The sequence below is a fragment of the Haematobia irritans genome, chromosome 1, assembly GCF_050003625.1.
Source record: "Haematobia irritans isolate KBUSLIRL chromosome 1, ASM5000362v1, whole genome shotgun sequence".
Classification (NCBI taxonomy): Eukaryota; Metazoa; Arthropoda; class Insecta; order Diptera; family Muscidae; genus Haematobia; species Haematobia irritans.
Window position 1 is genome coordinate 275,016,301 of NC_134397.1, and position 26,453 is coordinate 275,042,753.

A 26,453-nucleotide genomic window follows, 5' to 3' on the forward strand; every position below is an offset into this window, starting at 1 on the left:
AATTTTGACAAAATTGTCTAAAGAAATTAAATTTTCTTTAGAAATAAAATTTTCTAGAGAAAAAAAAATTGACAAAATTTTCTATAGAAATAAAATTTTCAGAAAATTTTCTAAAGAAATAAAATTTTCTAATGAAATAAAATTTTCCATAGAAATAAAATGTTTACAAAATTTTCTAAAGAAATAAAATTTTCCGAAAATTTTTGTGAAAATTTTCTATAGAAATAAAATAAAATTTCTAAATTCTAAAATTTTCTATATAAAATAAATTTTTTAGAAAATTTTCTATAGAAATAAAATTTGTAGAAAATTTTCTATAGAAATAAAATTTTCAGCAAATTTTCAAAGAAATAAATTTTTCAGCAAATTTTCTATAGAAATAAATTTTTCAGCAAATTTTCTATAGAAATAAAATTGTCAGAAATTTTTCTATAGAAATAAAATTTTGACAAAATTTTCTATAGAAATAAAATTGCGACAAAATTTTCTATAGAAATAAAATTTTGAAAAAATTTTCTGTAGAAATAAAATTTTGACAAATTTTTCGAAAGAAATTAAATTTTCAGAAAATTTTCTAAAAAAATAAAATTTTCAGAAACTTTTTGTGCAAATTTTCTATAGAAATAAAATTTGTAGAAAATTTTCTATAGAAATAAAATTTTCAGCAAATTTTCTATAGGAATAAAATTTTCAGAAATTTTTCTATAAAAATAAATTTTTTTTTAGAAAATTTTCTAAAGAAATAAAATTTTCAAAAAATTTCGATAGAAATAAAATTTTTCCCGAAAATTTTCTACACCGAAAAAAAGTGAACTGTTTTATAGGAAGAATGAACTACCACGCACGAAAATTGAACTATATTTCCACAAAGCGTTGTTAAAACGAGGAAATTTTAATGCCCTGTTGTACTTCTTAACTGCAGATCACGAAATTACATCATCTCATAGAAGAAAAAATTAACTAAAAGTAAAGAAGTAAATCATTGGCGCCAAATCATGATCATTTTAACCATTCATTCTTACTATTTTTGGGAATCGTAAATTTTCATTTGTTTTAGTTCATATTGAACTTATGTGTACGGTCGTTGAACTTTATACTCACGTTTAGTGGAAAATTTCGATAAAAATAATAAAATTTAACTACAAGCAAATCATGTTTTTCCAATAAAAATAAGTTAAATTTAGCGTTATTTTAACTACGGAAAAATTTCCTGGGTATAGAAATAAAATTTTCTATAGAAATAATTTTTTTCAGAAAATTTTCTATAGATATAAAATTTTCTATAGAAAAAAATGACAAAATTTTCTAATTTTTAGGCTTGAGTGGCAACCGTGGTTCTAAGTCTAAAAGTTTCTATGTGTTAGAAAGGAATGACAAAGTTAGTGTATCCCCATCCAATGGTGGAGGGTATTAACATTTCTTGTACTTTTATCCATTCAATCGTTTTGACCAGAACTGAGACAGGTACACATACAGCAGGACCTTGTCCTATACCGTCCATAGAATAGATTAAGTATCCCTCTTACTTGAATGTATTTAGAATCACTCTTACTTTCCTAATAACATCACAAATTTGTTCGCAACTGTAATAACACTCCTCGCTCGTGCATGCTGCCAACTGCTCCGTTGATAAGAGATGTCCATAACAGATGATTTTCGCTTTTACTATTCCGATTTCAGCTGGAATTGTAAGAGTCAAATATTTACAAAGGATGTTATTCGAAACCCAAGAAATTCCTTGCACGTGGATTGCAACGGACGCTATACGATAGCCAAATGATGACAGATAAATAAATAAACTGATGTACGAAATTAAAATAAATATTGAGTTTAATTGAGCCCATTGACGGCAGCAGGCGGTTGTTTTGTGCCGTAGACCGAAGCAAATGATATCAAAATGGATCGCAGCAGTGCTGCAAATTTGACTTTTTTCCCGCTGGATCTGACTTTCTATGTCGTTTAGGGGGAAACTTTAGTTTTAAAATCTTCACTTCCCCTAAGGATTATGGTATTGGTTCCGAGCCAAAGATGCTGCTTCTTTAAAATAGGGAGAATTTTTATGCAGTTTTCTGGCTTTAAATCTAGTCTTTACAAAATTAAAGGGTGATTCTTTTGAGGTTAGGATTTTCATGCATTAGTATTTGACAGATCACGTGGGATTTCAGACATGGTGTCAAAGAGAAAGATGCTCAGTATGCTTTGACATTTCATCATGAATAGACTTACTAACGAGCAACGCTTGCAAATCATTGAATTTTATTACCAAAATCAGTGTTCGGTTCGAAATGTGTTTCGCGCTTTACGTCCGATTTATGGTCTACATAATCGACCAAGTGAGCAAACAATTAATGCGATTGTGACCAAGTTTCGCACTCAGTTTACTTTATTGGACATTAAACCAACCACACGAATGCGTACAGTGCGAACAGAAGAGAATATTGCGTCTGTTTCTGAGAGTGTTGCTGAAGACCGTGAAATGTCGATGAATGAAATGTCGCAGCAATTGGGTTTGTGTTATTCGACCACATGGAAGATTTTACGCAAAGATCTTGGTGTAAAACCGTATAAAATACAGCTCGTGCAAGAACTGAAGCCGAACGATCTGCCACAACGTCGAATTTTCAGTGAATGGGCCCTAGAAAAGTTGGCAGAAAATCCGCTTTTTTATCGACAAATTTTGTTCAGCGATGAGGCTCATTTCTGGTTGAATGGCTACGTAAATAAGCAAAATTGCCGCATTTGGAGTGAAGAGCAACCAGAAGCCGTTCAAGAACTGCCCATGCATCCCGAAAAATGCACTGTTTGGTGTGGTTTGTACGCTGGTGAAATCATTGGACCGTATTTTTTCAAAGATGCTGTTGGACGCAACGTTACGGTGAAAATTTTCTATAGAAATAAAATTGCGACAAAATTTTCTATAGAAATAAAATTTTGAAAAAATTTTCTATAGAAATAAAATGTTGACAAAATTTTCTAAAGAAATTAAATTTTCAGAAAATTTTCTATAGAAATAAAATTTTTACAAAATTTTCTAAAGAAATTAAATTTTCAGAAATTATTCTAAAGAAATAAAATTTTGACAAAATTTTATATAGAAATAACATTTTCAAAAATTTTTCTAAAGAAATAAAATTTTCTTTATAAATAAAATTTTCTAGAGAAAAACAATTTGACGAAATTTTCTATAGAAATAACATTTTCAGAAATTTTCTAAAGAAATAAAATTTTCAGAAATTTTTTGTGAAAATTTTCTATAGAAATAAAATAAAATTTCTAAATTCTAAAATTTTCTATATAAAATAAAATTTTCAGAAAATGTTCTATAGAAATAAAATTTGTAGAAAATTTTCTATAGAAATAAAATTTTCAGCAAATTTTCTATAGAAATAAAATGTTCAGCAAATTTTCTATGGAAATAAAATTTTCTATAGAAATAAAATTTTCAGAAAAATTTCTATAGAAATAAAATTTTGACAAAATTTTCTATAGAAATAAAATTTTGAAAAAAATTTTCTATAGAAATAAAATTGCGACAAAATTTTCTATAGAAATAAAATTTTGACAAAATTTTCTAAAGAAATTAAATTTTCAGGAAATTTTCTAAAGAAATAAAATTTTGACAAAATTTTCTATAGAAACAAAATTTTGACAAAATTGTCTAAAGAAATTAAATTTTCTTTAGAAATAAAATTTTCTAGAGAAAAAAAAATTGACAAAATTTTCTATAGAAATAAAATTTTCAGAAAATTTTCTAAAGAAATAAAATTTTCTAATGAAATAAAATTTTCCATAGAAATAAAATGTTTACAAAATTTTCTAAAGAAATAAAATTTTCCGAAAATTTTTGTGAAAATTTTCTATAGAAATAAAATAAAATTTCTAAATTCTAAAATTTTCTATATAAAATAAATTTTTTAGAAAATTTTCTATAGAAATAAAATTTGTAGAAAATTTTCTATAGAAATAAAATTTTCAGCAAATTTTCAAAGAAATAAATTTTTCAGCAAATTTTCTATAGAAATAAATTTTTCAGCAAATTTTCTATAGAAATAAAATTGTCAGAAATTTTTCTATAGAAATAAAATTTTGACAAAATTTTCTATAGAAATAAAATTGCGACAAAATTTTCTATAGAAATAAAATTTTGAAAAAATTTTCTGTAGAAATAAAATTTTGACAAATTTTTCGAAAGAAATTAAATTTTCAGAAAATTTTCTAAAAAAATAAAATTTTCAGAAACTTTTTGTGCAAATTTTCTATAGAAATAAAATTTGTAGAAAATTTTCTATAGAAATAAAATTTTCAGCAAATTTTCTATAGGAATAAAATTTTCAGAAATTTTTCTATAAAAATAAATTTTTTTTTAGAAAATTTTCTAAAGAAATAAAATTTTCAAAAAATTTCGATAGAAATAAAATTTTTCCCGAAAATTTTCTACACCGAAAAAAAGTGAACTGTTTTATAGGAAGAATGAACTACCACGCACGAAAATTGAACTATATTTCCACAAAGCGTTGTTAAAACGAGGAAATTTTAATGCCCTGTTGTACTTCTTAACTGCAGATCACGAAATTACATCATCTCATAGAAGAAAAAATTAACTAAAAGTAAAGAAGTAAATCATTGGCGCCAAATCATGATCATTTTAACCATTCATTCTTACTATTTTTGGGAATCGTAAATTTTCATTTGTTTTAGTTCATATTGAACTTATGTGTACGGTCGTTGAACTTTATACTCACGTTTAGTGGAAAATTTCGATAAAAATAATAAAATTTAACTACAAGCAAATCATGTTTTTCCAATAAAAATAAGTTAAATTTAGCGTTATTTTAACTACGGAAAAATTTCCTGGGTATAGAAATAAAATTTTCTATAGAAATAATTTTTTTCAGAAAATTTTCTATAGATATAAAATTTTCTATAGAAAAAAATGACAAAATTTTCTAATTTTTAGGCTTGAGTGGCAACCGTGGTTCTAAGTCTAAAAGTTTCTATGTGTTAGAAAGGAATGACAAAGTTAGTGTATCCCCATCCAATGGTGGAGGGTATTAACATTTCTTGTACTTTTATCCATTCAATCGTTTTGACCAGAACTGAGACAGGTACACATACAGCAGGACCTTGTCCTATACCGTCCATAGAATAGATTAAGTATCCCTCTTACTTGAATGTATTTAGAATCACTCTTACTTTCCTAATAACATCACAAATTTGTTCGCAACTGTAATAACACTCCTCGCTCGTGCATGCTGCCAACTGCTCCGTTGATAAGAGATGTCCATAACAGATGATTTTCGCTTTTACTATTCCGATTTCAGCTGGAATTGTAAGAGTCAAATATTTACAAAGGATGTTATTCGAAACCCAAGAAATTCCTTGCACGTGGATTGCAACGGACGCTATACGATAGCCAAATGATGACAGATAAATAAATAAACTGATGTACGAAATTAAAATAAATATTGAGTTTAATTGAGCCCATTGACGGCAGCAGGCGGTTGTTTTGTGCCGTAGACCGAAGCAAATGATATCAAAATGGATCGCAGCAGTGCTGCAAATTTGACTTTTTTCCCGCTGGATCTGACTTTCTATGTCGTTTAGGGGGAAACTTTAGTTTTAAAATCTTCACTTCCCCTAAGGATTATGGTATTGGTTCCGAGCCAAAGATGCTGCTTCTTTAAAATAGGGAGAATTTTTATGCAGTTTTCTGGCTTTAAATCTAGTCTTTACAAAATTAAAGGGTGATTCTTTTGAGGTTAGGATTTTCATGCATTAGTATTTGACAGATCACGTGGGATTTCAGACATGGTGTCAAAGAGAAAGATGCTCAGTATGCTTTGACATTTCATCATGAATAGACTTACTAACGAGCAACGCTTGCAAATCATTGAATTTTATTACCAAAATCAGTGTTCGGTTCGAAATGTGTTTCGCGCTTTACGTCCGATTTATGGTCTACATAATCGACCAAGTGAGCAAACAATTAATGCGATTGTGACCAAGTTTCGCACTCAGTTTACTTTATTGGACATTAAACCAACCACACGAATGCGTACAGTGCGAACAGAAGAGAATATTGCGTCTGTTTCTGAGAGTGTTGCTGAAGACCGTGAAATGTCGATGAATGAAATGTCGCAGCAATTGGGTTTGTGTTATTCGACCACATGGAAGATTTTACGCAAAGATCTTGGTGTAAAACCGTATAAAATACAGCTCGTGCAAGAACTGAAGCCGAACGATCTGCCACAACGTCGAATTTTCAGTGAATGGGCCCTAGAAAAGTTGGCAGAAAATCCGCTTTTTTATCGACAAATTTTGTTCAGCGATGAGGCTCATTTCTGGTTGAATGGCTACGTAAATAAGCAAAATTGCCGCATTTGGAGTGAAGAGCAACCAGAAGCCGTTCAAGAACTGCCCATGCATCCCGAAAAATGCACTGTTTGGTGTGGTTTGTACGCTGGTGAAATCATTGGACCGTATTTTTTCAAAGATGCTGTTGGACGCAACGTTACGGTGAATGGCGATCGCTATCGTTCGATGCTAACAAACTTTTTGTTGCCAAAAATGGAAGAACTGAACTTGGTTGACATGTGGTTTCAACAAGATGGCGCTACATGCCACACAGCTCGCGATTCTATGGCCATTTTGAGGGAAAACTTCGGAGAACAATTCATCTCAAGAAATGGACCGGTAAGTTGGCCACCAAGATCATGCGATTTGACGCCTTTAGACTATTTTTTGTGGGGCTACGTCAAGTCTAAAGTCTACAGAAATAAGCCAGCAACTATTCCAGCTTTGGAAGACAACATTTCCGAAGAAATTCGGGCTATTCCGGCCGAAATGCTCGAAAAAGTTGCCCAAAATTGGACTTTCCGAATGGACCACCTAAGACGCAGCCGCGGTCAACATTTAAATGAAATTATCTTCAAAAAGTAAATGTCATGGACCAATCTAACGTTTCAAATAAAGAACCGATGAGATTTTGCAAATTTTATGCGTTTTTTTTTAAAAAAAAGTTATCAAGCTCTTAACAAATCACCCTTTAATATTCGAATACATATCTAATTTATCAAATTATTATACCCATCACCATAGAATGGTGACGGGGGTATAATAAGTTTGTCATTCCGTTTGTAACACATCGAAATATCGATTTCCGACTATATAAAGTATATACATATATTTTTGATCAGGGAGAAATTCTAAGACGATATAGCCATGTCCGTCTGCCTGTCTGGCTGTCTGTCTGTTGTAATCACGCTACAGTCTTCAATAATAAAGCAATCGTGCTGAAATTTCGCACAAACTCGTCTTTTGTCTGCAGGCAGGTTAAGTTCGAAGATGGGCTATATCGGTCCAAGTTTTGATATAGTCCCCATATAAACCGACCTCCCGATTTGGGGTCTTGGGCTTATAAAAACCTTAGTTTCTATCCAATTTGCCTGAAATTGGGAATCTAGAGGTATTTTGTGACCACAAAGATGTGTGCCAAAAATGGTGAGTATCGGTCCATGTTTTGGTATAGCCCCCATATAGACCGATCTCCCGATTATATTTCTAGGGTTTCTAGAATGGATAGTTTCTATCCAATTCGCCTGAAATTGGAAATCTAGAGGTATTTTAGTACCATAAAGGTGTGCCAAAAATGGTGACTATCGGTTGATCGGCATTTTAAAACCCTAAAGAGGTGTGCTGAAAATGATGAGTATCGGACCATGTTTTTATATACCCCCCATACACCCTCAAAAAAAATCGCTTCTTTAACATATGTTCCAAACATATTTTGCAGGAAGCACATATATTATTGCATACTGCCGAAACATTAATATGTTTGTTTTATGTGAACATATTATATGTTTGGAAGCATTTTGAGCCAAAAATATTATATGCTTGGAAGAATTTTTCCCAAACACGATTGTGCTCATTCCCTAACATACTCATAATTTTCACTTCCACGAAATTTTTTAGTTATTGGCACCTTTCTCTGTAATACAAATAATGTTGAAGAAATTATTCACTTTTATAAATTTTTTAAATTTTACCTTTCGCCTGCACGGAGAATCGAACCGAGGACCATGCAGTTTGTAAGCCAACACACTATCCACTGGGCTACGTAGCTGTTATAGTCACCAGTAGATAATTATCGTTTTAAGTTACATTTATATAGCATAGTTTGCAGCGCCCACGAGCCTATGCAAACATAACATTATTTAACAGAAACATACATTTGTTTGCCACGTGGAGCAGTGGTTAGCATGTCTGCCTTGCATGCAAAGGGTCGTGGGTTCAATCCCTGCTCCGACCGAACATTTTTTTGTTTTTTTTTTTTTTTTTTTAATTTACACATTTATATTTATACTATATTAATTTTTTTAAATGAAACTTCGAAATGTGCGTTATTAAAGATTTATAGTCAGTAACAGTGCTTGATATAAACGAAATTGACTGATTTTTGGATAAAATATTATTTTTTATTGCAAAAATTACAATCTTGTAATAAAAAACTATTTTTGTACAAAACTTTAAAATTTGGAAGGAATTCAAAAACTAACAAAAGAAGAACGTGGAGTCGAGTATAAACATACATACATAATTTCATAATATAAACATAAATTTATTTAGGAGTGAACAGTTTTTTACTAGCATTTAACATTACATACAACATACAAGCAGTTTCACAGAAATTGTTCTCTTTTGACTCTTTTGCTGTGTTATATTGATATCTTTTGTCAACTCTCCCGGTTTCCATCTCTATTTCTTTCTCTATACTCTCTCTGTCGCTTTGAATAAAATATCACAACATATGTATGTTTAGTCGAAATTTGTAAATTTATATATGTTTGTATTCACACATATGATTTTTATGAAACATTCATGCCCCAAACATAATATATTCTAACATATTAACATAGATGTCCCAAACATTTAGTGTTAGTTTAGGAACATTACATGTTCGCACTTAAATATATTATGGTTTAAAATCGTGCCCGAAACACATTTTGTTTATATCGGAACATATGAAAAACATATTTTTATAACAGTGTATAGACCGATCTCCAGATTTTATTCTTGGGCTTATAGAAACCCTAGTTTTTATCCAACTTGCCTCAAATTGGAAATCTAGAGGTATTTTAGGACCATAAAAAGGTATGCGGAAAATGGTGAGTATAGGTCCATGTTTTGATATAGCCATCAGATAGACCGATCTCCCGATAAAACTTTTTGGGCTTCTAGAAACCGTAACCTGAAATCGAAAATCTTTAGTGTTTTAGGAATACAAATAGGAGTGCAAGAAATGATTTTATTTTTTAGGCTTCTAGAATCCATAGTTTTTATCCAATTTGCCTGAAATGAGAAATCTACAGGTATTTTAGGACCTTAAATATAAGAGCCGAAAATGGCGTGTATTGGTCCATGTTTTGGTTTATCTCCCAAATAGATCGATCTCCCGATTTTACTCCTTGGTCTTTTACACCCTCAAAAAAAATCGCTTCTGTAACATATACTCCCAAACATATTTTGCTTCAAGCATATACATTTTTGGGTATTGCCCAAACATTTATATGTTTGATTTCTTCCAATATATAATATGTTTGAAAGCATATTGGTCTAAACAATATAATATGTTTGGGTAGTCTAAGTTCCAAACATTTTGTATTTTTCCATCCAAATTCAATAATGTTGTCTTCCAAAAAACTATATGTTATTATGTGAACATATAATATGTTTGGAGGCATTTTGGACCCAAAAATATTATATGCTGAGAAGAATTTTCTCCCAAAGAATATTGTGCTCAAAATTTTTTTCTGCCTAATTGTATATTGCCTCAAATTTTTTTCACTTCCATGAGTTTTTTTAGTTCTTAGCACCTTTTTCTGTAATACAAACATTGTAGAAGAAATTATTAAATTTTATAATTTTTTTTTTCAATTTTACCTTTTGCCGGACGGGGATTCGAACAGCGGACCACACAGTTTGTAAGCCAGCACACTAACCACTGGACTACGTAGCTGTTATGGTCATCAAGAGATAATTATCGTTATAAGTTATATTTATATAGCATAGCTTGCGGCGCCCACGAGCCGATGCAAACATAACATTGTTTAACAACATAATATTGTTAAACATACATTTGTTGGCAGCGTGGAGCAGTGGTTGGTCGTCCGCCTTGCGTGACAGGGGTCCTCGGTTCGATCCCTGCTTCGACCAACACCATTTTTTTTTAATGTATTTTTTAACATATATTCCAGATTCGTTCGGAAGTTCCCGAAAAGGTGTTAAGCATTACATACTATTATATTAAATTGTTACTACGAAATTGTAAAGTGTGTTTTATAAAAGACTTAAAGTCAGAAAAGAAAAATGCTTGATATAAACGAAATGGACTGAGTTCAAATCAAATATTATTTGTTTATTGCAAAAATAAAAATTGTGTAACAAATAAAGGTTTTTGTATACAAGTTTAAAATTTTCGAATAAATTCAAAAACTCTTACAAAAGAAGAACGTGAATTCGAGTATATAAAAATATTTTTCCATCGAATCCTAAGGTTAACGATAACCATTCAAAAGCACATTATATTTAAATTATAAACAGTAATTTTACAACAGCATATAAATTTATTTTGGTGTGAACAATTGTTTGCTAGCATGTAACACCATTAATTTAGAAATACAAATAAATATGAATTTTTATTAACGAATAATTTTGTACTTAATTTAATTCTTAAGGCCGGTATAAATTGGTATTATCGCGTTAAAATGGCCATGTTTACCCTTTTACTTTTCTTTAATAATTTCTTTTAAAGAAAATAAACTTATTCAATTGTTGCTTTTGATCTTTCCCCACCATGTTATAATACAATTTACCGGAAAAAGTTGTAATGTTATTCTGGTTTTGCCGCTAAAATGAGAAATAATTTTAGCGGCAAAACTCGAACTCAATGCCCGCTTTTATTTTCGACAAAATCCGTCAACTCCTCTTGGACTACTCATTAATAAAGAGGAACTAATCTTTGTTTTTATAGATCCTACTGTTTAATTTTTCACTGTTTCGCCCTGTTTTCATTTTACTTTCACAACTCTAAAAAGAGTGCACTGCAAAAATATTGTCGTGAGGCCAAAGAGTTCATGTCCTTAAAATAAGAATACAACTTTTGCTTAGCTTAGAAGATGCATTTCTCTAATATAAAGTTTTTTTCCATGTTCAAAGGTCGATACTTTCAATGAAGTCGTGTTGTTGTTATAATTAAGTGATTTGACTTAAAAATGGGTATCATAACATGAAAGAACAAATTTTTGGACAAGGTCAACTTGACTTTAATAATTCAGAAAAATTCTTTAAAATAAATGAAACTGTCTTTAAATTTGTTGCATTTTTGCATCTTGACTACAAGGCAAAAATCATTAAAAAATAGGATATGTTTTTCAATACTTTATTTTAAAGACATTTTTTACTTGAAACATAGCATAATTTCTACTGGAAGTCTTGTTTTTAACGGACATTTTATAGCATATGAAAAAAAGCTGAAAAAGCGAAAAATTGAAATGTGCTTCGTAGTGTCTTAAAAGCATCCTTATTCTCCGCTTCTTTGGTTCGGAATCAATACCAAAATTGTTAAAGTGGAGACACAATCTTTGGAACCGGACATGCTTTTTTTCAGTGTATAGTGCCCTTTCGTTAGTTTTTATGAAGATCCCTTTAATTACCTTTGTTTGAATATTTTGACTTACTCGTCCTACGTTCCGATTTGTTTTGACGAAACAAAAAAATTGTGCCCGTAATGCGAAAATGATAAACAAAACTCATGCTCCTTTTTTTAAATATATTTTATCTTGGTTCCGAATGAATTTTCTCTCCGAATACTCATTTTAATACTTTACTTAAGCATATACAATTTTTGGCGAAGTCTTATATCACAACATATATATATTTACTCATAATATGTAAATTTATACTTGTTTATATTCACACGTAGTATTTTTCCTATATTTAATGAAATTTTCTTTGTGTATATATATTTGTAATGCGCCAATTGGTTACTTTCATTATTTTACTTCCAGCATACACTTTGTCTCTCTTTGTAAACACATATATGTTTATGGGCTATTTCTAAATTAATATATGTTTGAATCCAAACATATTATATTTACAAACATTTTATGTCCCAAACATAATATGTTCTAACATATTAACATATATGTCCCAAAAATATTATGCTAGTTTATGAACATTATATGTTTGCACTCAAAAATATTGTGTTTAAAAATTTGAGTTCCAAACATATAATGTTTATACCCAAACATATGAAAAACAGTCTTTTTCGTCCGTGTAGAAACCATAGTTTTTATCAAATTTGCATGAAATTTTAAATCTAGAAGTATTTTAGGAACATAAGGAGATGTGCCGAAAATGGTGAATATCGGTCCATATGCACTGATAATGAAAATTGCTTGAAACTGAATTATAGTTTCCAGATTTTACTTCTGGTAATCTACAGATGTTAGATTTTAAATCAAGGCGTTATTTCATTTTCATTTTCTTGTACACTTGCACACGATGTTTATGATTCCTCTAAAACTCAAACAAATATGGTTCTTATAAATCCAGAATCTGATCTAGTCTTCATAGGTAAAATCTTTGAATTTATCTTGTCAGTCAGTTTAAACATCTAAATTATAACTGAAACTTCTTTTTTTTGTTTTTGGTTGAAAAACAAAACATATGTTAGCTCTACAAATTTTAAATCCTTAAAATAAGTCGTAGCCTAAGGTATTTTGTCTTTTATCTCAGTTAATTTAAAATTATTTCTTTACAAGGCCGTAGCCAGGATTTTAATTCGGGGGGGGTTCAACTTAACAAAAAAAAAAAAAAAATATTCATATAATCTCATGTGTAGAAAATTTTATTTATGCATAGGTATGTATACAATATTTTTATAATATTAAATTGAGCCGACGGGCTTTTGGGCAGCAAATAAATCAATGACTTCTTCAGACGGCACATTTATTCGGCGATGAACCGAAATTAATGCCAATCCATTGAGTCTACTCTCGCTAGTCGAATTTCTAAGATACGTCTTTATTCTCTTCATTGTTGAAAATGAAAGTTCGGATGAGTACGTAGTAACTGCAGGGATGGAAAATGCAGTACTATAGTACTTTTTTCAATACTTTTTCACCCCGGTCAGTACCGTAGTACCCCCGCGAATGATTTAGTACCTTTTGTGTAGAAATTTTTGAGTCGATATCAGATTTATGGTACAATAGCTTTGACAAAATATTTTAATATTTTGAGAAAGTCTTTATCAACCTTATTTGCTAATAGTCTTTTACAAATATGGCAAAACAGACATGTTCATGTGGGAAGAAAATCTCGATTTTGTAAAAGATATAGTCAAAAACAGGATTTTATTGATATTCAAGAATGTTTTAGTCGAAAAAAGAATGCGATTCTATATTATCGAATTTTTATTTCGGTAGAAAATGTCAAAATTTTATTTCTATATAGATCTTTTGCAAAATTTTATTTTTATAGAAAATTTTATTTCAATTGAAAATTTTGTAAAAATTTTATTTCTATAGGAAATTTTTGAAAATTTTATTTCTATAGAAAAAATTTTGCAACATTTTTTTTTCTACAGAATTTTTTTGCAAAATTTTATTTCTATAGAAAATTTTTGCAAAATTTTATTTATATAGAAAATTTTGTCAAAATTTTATTTTCTTTAAAATTTAGTCTCTTGACAATAATTTTCCAGTGAAATTTTTGTTGAAATTTAGTAAAAAGTACCTTTCCGCTCAAAAAATACCTTTTTTGTACTTTCTTAAAAATTGTATTTTCCATCCCTGAGTAACTGGCAAAGTGACCAAAATTTTTAAAAGAATATGCACGTTTGGAAATATCTCTTTATTGCACTCTCCAAGTGCTTCCATCGCTGAATTAGGCAGGTTCTTTTCGCAGGTTTTGCGCCATTTCATTTACACATGTGTGTTTGGCTGTTTCGTTGTTGTTGCTATGGCCAAACAAAGCGAGTCATGTTCAAAAAAAAGAACAACAAACTCGAATAAAAAGCATAAAGACATTTTTCAAAAATAAAATTTGTGGTGCGAGAACAAAAACAATTTGTTTTTTTCGACCGTCGTTTCACGGACTTTTCAACTAGTATTCTATGATTTGTGCAAGTTTTATAGGTAAGCGTTTTTCAAAATAAAACCTCCACCTTTTCTTCAACATCTTCGCTAAGATTTTTCTATGCAGCTAAAAATATATATTTATATAAAAATATTCATTCATTTCGGGGGGGTTTTGATCCCCCTCATCCCCCCCTGAATACGGCCTTGTTTCTTTAAATCTACAATTATTTTCTTTACCTTAAGAAAAATTTGCCTTAATTCAAAGACATGAGACTTGAAAACAAGGACGCAAATTTAAAAGATTTGCGTCCTAAATTTTAAAGCAACTTTCTGAACATTCTTTTAATTAAAATTTCTTTATAACTGGACGTTTACTGTGGAATCTTGTAAAATCGCATAATAAAATATAAATTTGTTTTATTTCATACAATCACACATAACGGTTCTTTCAAAATGAATATATCCACCTCAATCGATTTGATATCATCGATTGAAAAATTATCATCATTACGAGTAGCAGCCAATGATGTATTGTACTCGTGATATAACTCAGCAACCGCTGAAACCATACGGTAGGGCGTATTCCACAATAACTCTTGGTTAATTATAGACTTGAAAGGGAAATACCTACAACCTACGCATACACATCAATTGTTGTCAAAAGGAAAACAAGAGGTGGATATGCCATCACAACTACTCCCATCTACCTTAATGATTTCTGTGTACCTTCTGTTGTGTATTTGTTTACCTAAGGAATTGTTTATCGATCATAAAAAAAAAAAACAACAACAACAAAGAGATAGACTGCTCCCTAATAAAAACATCATATACAAAAGCAAAAAAAAAAATTCAACCAAAATTGGGAAACTCGACAAATAAACAGCAATTATTTTTTGTTTGTTTTTTTTTTTTAAATTGAAAAGTATACCCCCACACCCAAAAACCATTGGAAAATGATCTCCTCAGCGATATTCACTCGATAAACGTCAAGTTTAGCACGTGATCGCGCCCAAACGTGACACAGCACCAACACCAGTAAATACCGTAGAAGGAAATTAATGATCATGCCCTGGACATTTTCATGGCCATGGCGTTGCTTTGTAATTAGTTTTTCTTCTGTTCCTAATTGAATTGTATTTGAGAATAATTAATGATAATGATCGGGCGAATAGGCTAATAGAATATTCGGGGTTAACTCACCATATGGGAGACATTAGGACTTTGTATGAATTTAATGTGCTCAGCAATTCCTATTCAATTTCCTTCACTTGAAGGGTGTCCTTTTGAGTAGAGGTAACAACTAATAAATATTATTAAAATAACAAATTTATATTTATGTGGACTGTAAATCAATTCAATAAAATTCAAATAAAAAATATTGCTTCCAAAATTTGAAATTTTGAACACCAGATTTTCGAAATTTCCCTTAACAAGCGGAAAAAAATATTAGGCAGATTTTTTCTTAAATTTGTCGAAAAATATTTAATTATTTTTCTGAAGACGGCTTGATATTTCTTATAACGTTTATTTAAAATTTTCTAAAATTAATAAAAAATTTCCTTTCTGGTGAGTTCACTTTTTTTGGGTTTGGATTTTATATGAACTTTTAGTTCATAAGATTTTTGAGGCATACTGGGGATAAAGAAATTTGCATTTGACTGTGGAATATTAAAAAAAAAAACAGAAACCCAATAATTTGCTTGCAATAAAAGTAAGTTAAATTTCGAGAATAAATGGCGACAAGTCCATTGTTATTTTTACTAACCATCTGATACTCTATTTTACTCGGTTTTATTCAAAGTTAAAACTGATGAATAAAATATGAATATTTTCACAGTACTTGCCTGAGTCGCTCAGAGTTGACTCACCTTATGTTTTCATTTCCCAGTTATCATCTGTGGCGGGTGCTAATACATATCTAGGAATCCCTAATTGTGATAAATTCAGATAACCATATAACATTCTTTAGTTGCAAACAATAAAAGATTAGTCATTGTTCGTTTTCGTTGTTACTATCCTTTTGTGAGATGGTATGGCACACCTAATCATTTGAAACAAAAAAGGATATTTGAAAGGGTATTTACCCGGGGTACAGGCACACCCCAAAAACAAAAACATATGGCATTTCAATATTATCGTTTGAATATATGCATGGATAATACTTACATACCTTTTGTCTTCCTTTCTTTTGTGGTATTTTGCATTCGTTTTTGGAAAAAATCAAAGTCACTGTTTCCATTCATTATCCTCCCAATTTTTGGATTACCATAGGGTTGATGTTTCCTGATCGAATAAAGAGTTAAGTAGTATTTGCAATCATTTGCACTTCTATCCGATGAAAGTGTCAGCTGTTTGGTGAATCAGTTATTGTAATTGCGTTTCGGTTGAAATGCTTATGCTAAATTTTGTTTGCTTTTAGTCTTAACATAGCCTCTTTGTTCAAAAGATTACAAAATGTTTATGGTTGTATTTATTCAATTTTATGGTGTTTTTCTTTTTTTTTTTTTGTTTTAAATGAACATCCAAATGTTTGATCTCTCTTTCAATGTTAACATTATAAAACTGTTGTCAAGTATACTGAAATAGGTTTATCGCTATACTAATCTTGCAATAGACAAATTTTTATTACATACACTTTATTACTATTTCCTAATTTTTCAGGAAACAAAATTAGATATGCGATTACAAGTAATGTTAAAAACTATTTCAAATATCAAATAACTTTCTTAACATGAAATAGACACATTTTAATTCATATTGTTTAGATGATGTGAATTAGAAATGTATCCTTTTAACAAGAGTTTAAAGTGCATCCAATATGATGATAAAATATTTATAGTCGACAAATATCAATTATATCATCAAGGTCCGGACGAATCCATAATAAATTCGGTCGGACCGAACATAACAATTTACGTAACGTATAATAATTAGAAATTTCTTCGACCTTTTTTGTTATAATAATAAATGAACGTTTTTTCGCGATTGTCATATTGAATCGCTTCTTTTGGGGGTCTACAATAGATTTTATAAATTACATTTCATAAATATCACAATATTAAACAATTATAAAATTTAAATAAGTCTACAAATTATTTCCTTTTAGTCAATAATTGTCAATAGTCTTATAAAATAATGTTATTTTATTGTATAAATATCGGACGGACATATTGTAGAACCCCTGAAGAAGCGATTCAATATGGCAATTGCGAAATATTGGGAAAAATAAAAAAAATATTCAAAAGACCTCTAGCTTAAAAAAAAAAATCAAGTAAGAAAAGTCTAAAGTCGGGCGGGGCCGACTATATTATACCCTGCACCACTTTGTAGATCTAAATTTTCGATACCATATCACATCCGTCAAATGTGTTGGGTGCTATATATATTTGAAGGCGATTGGACTTAAATTGCGACCTAGACTTTGATCACAAAAATGTGTTCACTGACGGACGGACATGGTTATATCGACTCAGGGACCCACCCTGAGCATTATTGCCAAAGACACTGTTCCACAGTGTGGCGCAGGGTATAAAAATGTTTTGATTCGAAAATGGCAGATCGTTTTGCTTATATCAAGCACAGTTATTTTCTGGCTTTATGTCTTAAAAAAATACACATTTTGAGGTTTCATTGTATTATTTCCTGTTGGGGAAATAATACAACCTACTACAGTTGTTTGTTTTCCTTATATAATGTTTATTTACGCAAGCTTGTATGTATACAAATATGTGGTCTATAAATAGAACTGCTTGCTTGTTATAGATAGTACATAGGTTTGCAATACCCAGAAGGAGACGACATAGACACATGGTGTGTTTGGCAATAATCCTCAGGACCGGTTCCTAAGTCTATCTATCTATCTAGCCATATCCGTGTGTCTGTGAACACATTAGATATAGCTCCCATATATATCTTTTCCCGATTTAGACCCGTATGACAACCGAAGGTCATAATTTCACTCCGATTGACTAGCATTTTGGCACAGAGAGTACAGTTAACAGCAATAAATACCAAATTTGTGCTCAACTTTAGACAAAGTTCTCAATTTCGACAAATATATCCTCCAATTTCGACAAATATGGCCAAAATACATACATTTTCCTTGTAAAATATCCACTGGGAGCCACAGTTTTGCAATGGTTAGCATGCCCGCCTTGCATACACAAGGTCGTGGGTTCGATTCCTGCTTCGACCGAGCACCAAAAAGTTTTTCAGCGGTGGATTATCTCACCTCAGTAATGCTGGTGACATTTCTGAGGGTTTCAAAACTTCTCTAAGTGGTTTCACTGCAATGTGGAACGCCGTTCGGACTCGGCTATAAAAAGGAGATCCCTTGTCATTGAGCTTAACATGGAATCGGGCAGCACTCAGTGATAAGAAAGAAGTTCACCAATGTGGTATCACAACGTACTGAAAAGTCTAAGTGAGCCTGATACATCGGGCTGCCACCTAACCTAACCTCCACTGCAAAAACCAAGTTTTTAAAAATGGTTACAATTTTCCTATACTTTTAATACATATCTATCGCCTCATGTATCGTAAACACACTTTGCGAAATTGCATAAAAATGGCTTTATATAGATTACAAACATTGTGCTCCGCCCCAGGGCATTTGCCGATTAAATAAATGTACATGGGAATAATAAACCCAGCAAATTTGAAAGATTTGTGCTCGACTTTAGACTTTACTTGTTCTTAATATTAAATATCCACTGCTTCCTTGAATCGTGAAAATTGTTTCTTTGCCTTAGCATCTATACAAAAATCTTTAAACGATGATCAAAATCTTTGGATCTATTGCAAATAGGTTTTTATTGTATAGCAAACAACAATTCTAATAATAATAATCAAAAGTAATATTCTCATATACCTATAAGAGTAAAATAATGGTGAAGAGAGACAATGTGGTAGAGAGATATATTTATAAAGAGCTTCATTTTTGAGAACTAATTTTTGTCCTTACTCATTTTATTTAAATTCCTATATGACTTTACTTAAACTAAGTTTATTATTTTTGAATTCATCAAGCTAAGCAAGATAATCGCACTAAAAGGAAGTAAATCAAGACAATCAAAATGTCTTCAATCCTTCCATAGTCATAAGGTGGAATCTACCTACGTGACGAAGTAATTTAAAGCGTCATTACATATGTATTTCTAAGCCCACACATTTTATTGTATGATTTGAATGCAAATATTTTATTGATCAATGATATCATTTTGAGCCACTGCTGAGCTACTTCTATGGACTTGAAATAATACCATAATGACAGACCGATTTCCAAGGCAAGCTAAAAAGAGTCAAGGTCGGTAGTCAAGGCATAAGTTTTGAATGTTTTTTTTTCTTTTTGATGCGCTCAATATCACTTCCTACTACACTTGAATTAAAGTTGCCCACATTTGCAGCTGTTCCAAGCTATCGATGATGGCATTCACAAAAAAAAAATGATTTCATTCAAAGGTAATTTTTTGCGTCTTTTTCGGTTTTCACAGTTTTTAAGGTTTGGCTTGGCTCAAAATTGAGGCGTTTTGCGCCAAAAATGATCTCAATAAAACTTTTGGTTTTTTGAGATGTGGAAGTACGGGGAGTAGTTTGCGAATTGAGGAAAATATTGTTAGGTTTAAAAAGGTGTTATTTTGCTATTCAATTAAGCTCCAATGACACTGGTGGACTATAAACCCTATCTAACAGTCTTATTTTGAGGACTGCCACTCTTCTGAGCCCCATAATCGACAATTTTCTTTCTACACTGAAAAAAAAAATAAATATTTACGTAATATTAAAGGTTATGCAACTTAAATTGTATGATACGAAATTTACAAAATATTAAGGGTAAATTTCAAATTTTAAAGTTTATAGTCATTGCTTCAATTTTTTTTACAAATTTTGTAAATTTGCGTCCGTATGTCTTTGAACTAATGAAAATGTTCCTTAAAGTTAAGAAACACATTTTTGATTTAAAGATGTGTTTCTTTACTTTGTCCGTATATCTTTGAACTAAAGAAAATGTTTCTTAAATAAAGAAACTCATTTGTGATTTAAAGAATTCGTCCCGAAATTAACTGAAACAAAATGAAGATATATAAATTCCGAGAAAATATCATGATTGCGAGAAACATGTTACATATGATCACCTCCAACATGCTCTTGAAACACGTACCTTTTGTGGGTAATCTAAGGACAATAAATCTTTTTGCTCAAGACAATATTTTTTTTAAGTGTCTATTTCTAATTTTTGTTGAAATCTGAAATCTTCTTTCAGGCAAACTCTATCCAGATAACAAAATTCAGATGTCAAATCTAATCTCAAAGTTTTAAATATTTCGTTTCTAATTCAAAATTTTCGCGTCCATTTTTCCCATATAGTGTCCTAAGTTGAGTTCCAATCTTTTCATTTTCTTCCCTGTTGAAGCAACTCAATGTAGCCGGCAATATTTCTGAGAATTCCGTAAATTTATACAGAAAATATTCAGTTGTGATATCACATTAACTACAAATACCTATTACGTATAGGCATTCCTACATTTTTCAACTTTGAACCCACCAGATTATTTTCTTTTGTTGATCCAAATTGATTGTCCCAAAAATATCAGTAGACCAGGTACACCAGTAATCTAAAGCTAAAGGGTGATACGGTCAAAATTTGGTCAATATAAACTTGACGTATTTCTTTCAATTTTGCATTTAAAAACCTGAACACCCCTCATTTTGAAGGTGTGTGTGTGTAGAATGTTGCTCCTATTTTGATGTTGGAATTCACTCTTCAGTTGTCAAAATGCCGTCCAAGCAAGAAGAGCAGCGTATCAAAATTTTGCTCGCGCATCGCGAAAATCCGAGCTACTCGCACACAAAGCTGGCAAAATCGCTAAAAGTTGCCAAATCAACCGTTACAAATGTAATTACAGTGTTTGGGGAACGTTTGTCGACAGCCAGGAAGTCTGGATCGGGGGGAAATCGAAAACCGGAAGCCGCTGAGACGACAAAGAGAGTTGCCGGTAGTTTCAAGCGAAACCCTAACCTCTCTCTCCGAGATGCCGCAAATAAGCTGGGTGTATCGTCTACAACCGTGCATCAAGCAAAAAAACGAGCCGGACTATCGACTTACAAGAAGGTAGTGACTCCAAATCGCGATGATAAACAAAATACGACGGCCAAAGCGCGATCCCGGAGGCTGTACACGACGATGCTGACGAAGTTTGACTGCGTGGTAAAGGACGACGAAACCTACGTCAAAGCCGACTACAAGCAGCTTCCGGGACAGGAGTTTTATACGGCAAAATGAAGGGGAAAGGTAGCAGATATTTTCAAGCACATAAAACTGTCCAAGTTCGCAAAGAAATATCTGGTTTGGCAAGCCATCTGTACCTGTGGCTTGAAAAGCAGCATTTTTATAGCTTCCGGGACTGTCAACCAAGAAATTTACGTGAAAGAGTGTTTGAATAAACGTCTGCTGCCTTTCCTGAAGAAACACGGTTGTTCCGTACTGTTTTGGTCGGATTTGGCATCTTGCCATTACGGTAAAAAGGCCATGGAGTGGTACGCCGCCAACAACGTGCTGGTGGTTCCCAAGGACAAGAACCCTCGCAACACGCCAGAGCTCCGCCCAATTGAGAAATACTGGGCTATTGTCAAGCGGAACCTAAAGAAGACAGAAAAAAAAACTGCTAAGGACGAGCAGCAGTTCAAGGCAAACTGGCTTTCTGCGGCGAAGAAGGTGGACAAGGTGGCTGTACAAAATCTGATGGCAGGTGTCAAGCGTGAGGCCCGGCAATTCGGATTTGGAAAATCGAAAGCCTAACTGAATATTTTTCCTGAATTTTATACTAATTGAACTTGAAAAAGAAATTTAATTTGATTTTTTAAATAAACGATTTCACCGATTTACCCGCGTTTTCCCTAGACCAAATTTTGACCGTATCACCCTATATATGTTCCAAAATTTCGCTTGGAAATAGGAACTAGCACACACACAGCACAGACTTCTGGAATAATAGGAGAACACAATGACAAAATGAAAGGATCCTATTTTCATTCTGACCTAACATACAGAAGTTCGAACCCAAAGCAAATATTTTGTTACAAAATATTCCCCATAATTTCTATTAAGACCTCGTACTTAGTATTTGGAGTCTTCTAGAGTGTTACGATGACACAAGCTTTTGTCTGCCAGCTATGTTTCGATGGATGCTACTTTGCTTTCTTTTTATCTGGAGCTGCTGCTGCCGATAATGTTGGTGGTTGTTTTCTTGAGTGGCTGGCTCAACAAACATCAGCCTTAAAAACAAGTTTTATTTTGAGAGTTAATTTTTTTTCTCTCTGTTTTTCTTGAGCAATGGAGCAGCAGTCACAACATAGGGGTTATGAGCCTTAAAACATCTGCTCTGTGAAATTCCCAAACTACAAAATCATTGGGATATTTTTAAAACATTACCAAAGCAAAGACAAACATCTCCAACACCATAATGAAAGAATGCAGAACATACGTCACACTCCTCCTCCCCATCATTTGCGCAGGCTCAACATTGCCACAGAATCGGGGAGCACATATGCATGAAGGTAGACATGAATCAATGATTTTGACTGTCTGTGACTTGACTAGGCTCAATAACTCAAAAAAAAAAAAAAATGTTTTTCGATTTCGAGAAACTTTCTGCTCATGTCGAGTCAGCAACAACATTTGGTCATATTTCATGTCCACCATATGACCCACCAATCGGCCAGACAACATTGAGCTCTGGCTTTGTTCAAGATTGTATTGGTCACGTAGGAAGATTTAGATTTATTGGTGGCCCGTTCATGTTGTACACATTTCTTCCAAATTGACAAAATGTTGTGCCATTAGAGTCATAAGGAGTGAAAGGAGTGTTAATTTTATGTTTACCTCCTGCCCCTTGATCTGTAGTTGCAGTCTTGCAGAATTTTTGATTTATTTCACTTAATTATCAGTAACCACCCCTTGGAGAATAAGACCTCCTTAGAATATTGGTCAATGACAGCTTACAGTCTGGATGTTGTTTTGTAAACTGACCACTGGTCAAGTAGACAACTCTAAGAGTATCCGGTTTCGGAATGTCTCATATTAACAGCAATCCAAATTGAAGAACTCGCTCTCGTCCATTTGTGCTAGGAAGTTAGATGGCCAGACAGACAAGAGAACGGATGTAAATCACCACCACCTCTCATTATTACAATTTAACCCTTCCTTAAGGTCTGTGGCTTATGTTGTTCTCTTCTAATGCAATGCAAGTCGTCCAGCCCGTGTCTTCTATCTGTCCCATTTCGTGTGAAGGTGAGAATTTGTTGATATCAAGAGAGTCAAATTGTTTCCTGTTTTTGGGATTTCTTTCTTTCGATTTGCAATGTACTGAAGTGGAAAAATGAATTTATGATCACATTTCATGAGTTATGGTTCATTTCAACACGGAAATAAATCTTCCAAAATTTACACAAAAAATTATGACTTTTGGTGGGAATAAATCATAGAAAGACGTTAGACGTTGCATTTGCACTAAAATGTCGTTTTTGAATTATGACCACAACTGGACAATGGTCAGTCAACATAGAAGCATAGAATTTTATTCACACCGAGTTTTCTAATTTGCTACAGCGAGCTCATGATAAAGACCCAATGCTTAGAGATGGTGGGAAAATGTTGGAGTGTCCCTTGTCTATGATTAAAGCTTGAATTTTCATAGTTTTCACTTTTATTTCATATTCGTTATGGATTTCTATTTATGCGAAGGTAGTTCATTATTGGATCGCTTTGTTAAATCATTTGTACTGAATTCTTTCGGCGTTTTTGCCTGTAATCTGCAAATTGAACTAACGAACTTTTGAAGATTTTCAAAATTGACTCTAATGGATTTTGGATGAATTTTAACTTTTTCTCTGTATTAAATAGAAAATGTCTAGTAAGGCCCACAGAGTTTGGGTCGGATGACTGGAAATAAGTTTAATGGACAGATGAAACAAAAATAAAATCTGATGCAATAGAACATTACTGGTAATGACCTGGTAATGACAAAGTCTCCAAAAACACTACATCACAAAAATCGAAAACATAGAGGGGGTAGCTTCATGACATGGGGATGGTGGCGCACTTGGCCGTTGCTCCATTGTGGTCATAGAGGGGGAAGCTTCATGATATGGAGATGGTGGCGCACTTGGCCGTTGTTCCACTGTGGTCAACTAAAGGTATGTTTCTGTCAAATAAACTTTCTTTACATGTGCTCGTGACTCTTTGCGTCAAGCTATAACGAAAATTGTCTGTTGAGGACAATAACAGCTACGTAGCTCAGCGGATAGTGTGTGGACAAACTGTACGGTCCGCGGTTGGATTCTCCGTCCAGACGAAAGATAAAATTTAGAAAATGTATAAAATCCAATAATTAAATGCGCTAAGAACTAAAAAAACCTCATATAAGTGAGAAAGATCGAGGGTAGATGATTAGTCTGTCTACACACAGAGAATATAATGGGTGGAAATCGGTTGTAATAATTTAAATTCCGTAGTTGGAACAATAAGTCGTTTGTGTCTACCTACTCTCTCTATTTTCAACTATATTTTCATCTACTCAACCATTAGACAACTGTTATAACAGATTTTCCTTCGTGTTTTACGATAAATAGTTGTAGCAACCAAATGTATCTATTTTGAAATTGTTTGCATGAAATTGGTTGGTACAACCTTCCTTAATAGAATTTCATGGCTGTAATTTAGTAATTATAATTTACATACGGTTGCCACAGCCGAATATAAATTGAATATTTTCAAATGTCAATATTAAAATTTCTTAAGTCGAGAAAAGACATATCTTTATAAATAGAAATATATAACGACGAATTTTCTGCCTGGCCTTTTCGGCATTTACTATGGATCTCATTAAAAAATATTACTGATAATCCACGGAATTTGCCTATATTATGTCAAATGGATTAATTTAATGTAATACACAAAATTTCGTGGAACCGGCGAAGAACTCAAAAGTGAACTTCAGTATCTAATTTTATGAGGACCTAATGAAAAATACGCCCTAATGAATGTACAGAAGAACTTGCAAGGAGTTAACAGTGGAAGCAAATTGGGTAAGTTTAATTTGTTTTTATGTATTTGTCCATTTTAATGCAATGCACCAGTTTTGGTCAGAGTATAAATACTTTTATTCTCAAAAAAATCTGGCTACACGAAGTATCGTTTCTGACATGTTGAGATAGATTCTCTAGCGATCTATCTCTTCCTACCATTTATTCCTTTGGGAAGATCCTGCTAATCATGAATGGAAACTTTGGTTCCCATTTATGTATATCACACAGATTTCAGATTACGATTAATTTACTTATGTCCCAGCAAAAAATACTTCCGCAGTAAGACTTTAGTTGCGCTTTTTGGCATACAATAACACACTGCATGAATCGGTGGCAATAACGTAAACAAGTAATCAAAGTAGGTTATGATCATTCGTTTACGTTATTACAACCAATTCATGCAGTATAGATGCATGGAAGGTAGTGCTATTTTGCTTCATGCCTTCAATGCTATACTCAATATTTTATATCACTTCTGACCAATATTTCTATTAAAATGAGCAATTATATCAGCGCTATGTAGAAGCTGCTCTAAATCGGGACATCGCCCACAAAAATCAGCGCTGATTCAGTTGTTTTTTATGCAGTTGGTTCTGCCTCTCTCCCTTACAATCCTGCTGAAATAGTGCTCCATTTTTTGCTGGGGTGGCATAATAAATAATGGTCTAATATTTCACCATTTTATTCCAGATTAAAGTTTTTCCTCAATGTATATATACTATGTTTTATTTTTTTTTATTTTAGAAAACTTATCTGCGGAGATGCTGATGACTCCTATCCCTATATGGTACACTTTCTCAATAACAATTTTAATTTAGACTTTAACAGATGTAAAATATTATATAATAGTATAATATGTGTGTGTATTTATTTATATTCTAAAATAAATATATTTAAACTAAGTGTAATATTTTAATAAAATAAAATATAATGTTTAACTGGGTCAAAATTGGTTTTTAGTTTAGTAACGAGCACTATTAAGGTCGGGCAGCACCATCGAATGATGAAGGTAGCAACAACCGATATCGTCGGCAGACCCAACCAACACCATATGAGATATTGGTTGTGTCGACCGAATCAGTCGGGTGGCACAACTGCCAACTGGTAGTTGCTACAACTGCCAAAAGGAGGTTGGCAAAAAATTCGATTGTCACAACCAATCTGTATTCTCTGTGTAAAATTTCGTTTGGAAAGAAAGAATTATTTTTTGCGTGTATACTTATCTATTAA